General features: G+C 40.6%; 1 protein-coding gene across 1 annotated transcript in view; it reads right to left on the bottom strand.

The window, feature by feature from the left end:
- LOC116702009 (coagulation factor XI-like) overlaps positions 1-1689 on the bottom strand; it is a 52104-nt gene that overhangs the window by 12997 nt on the left and 37418 nt on the right.

Raw genomic sequence — 1689 nt, 5'->3', positions numbered from 1 at the left:
AGAGAAACAGGGTTAGACTGCTGCTGATGGCCAAACTACTGTACTGAAATACTTCACTAACAAACATATGCTAAATGATTCCAGTATTTGTAATTTCAGATCGGATAAAAATTGTTGATGTTCCAAGTAAATTTCAAACAAAACAGAGCAAACTTGCCCCTCCCCTCGTGTTTCTGTAAGTGTCATGACTAATAGCGTTTTTCAATTACATGGTACCTACTCTACTTTTTTAGTTTTCCATTGTGATAAAATGTCCTTGGTACCTGCCAACAGGTACTATTTTTAGTACCACATCTGTCAAGGTTCCAAGCTAGCTGGTGCGATACCAAAAGGTGACGTCAAATCCTGCAGACTGGTCGGAGCAAATCTCACTATTCACTGCGTCATTGCTAGAGACAGACGGGTGGGGTTTAAATAGTTTAGCCAGTGTTTTTTTTGCTGCCTCCAGCTTTTTTTGAAGCTAAATTTCTCTTCTGGCTTTGGCAACAGCCACATGCCAAGAATCACAAGCAACACACCTTTGACGTTCTGTGTGTGTGTGTGTGTATTCTGTTAGGTCACGGCAGTTTCCTGCTAGGACGACCAGCCACGCATGAGGCGGTACTAATCTGCAATAGAGAAAAGAGGACGGGACACCGCAGCCGAGAAGGTACCAATGGAAAAACCCCATAATTGACTGACTGTTCTAACCCCCACCCTCCCTTAACCATCCTGTCGGTGATTGGCTAGAGTGTTTGCTGTGTTTTGGTGCCTTTCCTGTGCTTCTAGTGTTTGACGTTTACAACCCCTTTGTTGTCTCCCGAGACAGTTTTTTTTTTTTTTTTACAGTGTATTCATGGGGCTGGTAGCAGATCAAAGAGAGATGCCTACGATTTGAGACAAAAATGAAATTGCGTTGAAGCCGTGCAGGAGCTCATAGTCGCACCTTTAAAGTTGGTTACTTTTTCATACAAACAAAGCAATGTTCGAGGAAAATGGCACGAGTTTGGGTTATTGTTGTTTCTAAAATAATCAAACAATGTTACTATTCAGTGAAAGTACAGACAAAAAAGTTCAAGAAAAATTACAGTGTAGGTCTAATGTTAGACTTGGGGCACAAAGTAATTGTTCAGCATAAATATCTCCAAAATAAGAGCAAACCGGCATGCTAAGTCAGCAATGAAAAGTAAAGCACAGTAAATTCCATGGCAATCCATTCATAAATGTTGAGACATTTCCCTCAAGTCGAAAGTCATGGGATCACCAAATGTGTTGGGATGCATCATCTGAGAACCATGAATGTCTATTGAAAATGCAGTGTCATCCTGACCAGTAAATGTTGAGATATTTCACTGAATAAGTAAAAACTACAGTGACTGACCGACCCATTGCCAATAATAGAGCCAAGATGCTAGCATGGCTAAAAGAGAACATAGGAAAGCTACATTACAGCTACACAACCAAAGCAGTTGAGATGTCTATGGTGATCTACCGAAAGAGTGTCTTTTCTGACAGTTGTAATATTGGTGATACGTACCGTTATCCAGCGCACAGAAGCGTGCTGGTAACCCTGATGTGACTCCCTTTTTACCTTTTGTCACCATGTCCTCGTTGTTGTTCTTCAGGTAACAATTAAACTTATCACTGCAAAGAAAGAAAAAAAATGAAACCATGTAAAAAGTATGTCTGAATAACATGAAGCAGAGAACA

This window comes from Etheostoma spectabile, chromosome 14 (genome assembly GCF_008692095.1).
Source record: "Etheostoma spectabile isolate EspeVRDwgs_2016 chromosome 14, UIUC_Espe_1.0, whole genome shotgun sequence".
NCBI classification, from domain to species: domain Eukaryota; kingdom Metazoa; phylum Chordata; class Actinopteri; order Perciformes; family Percidae; genus Etheostoma; species Etheostoma spectabile.
Note: the sequence above shows the minus strand (reverse complement) of the source record. Positions and strands in the feature narration are given on the sequence as shown.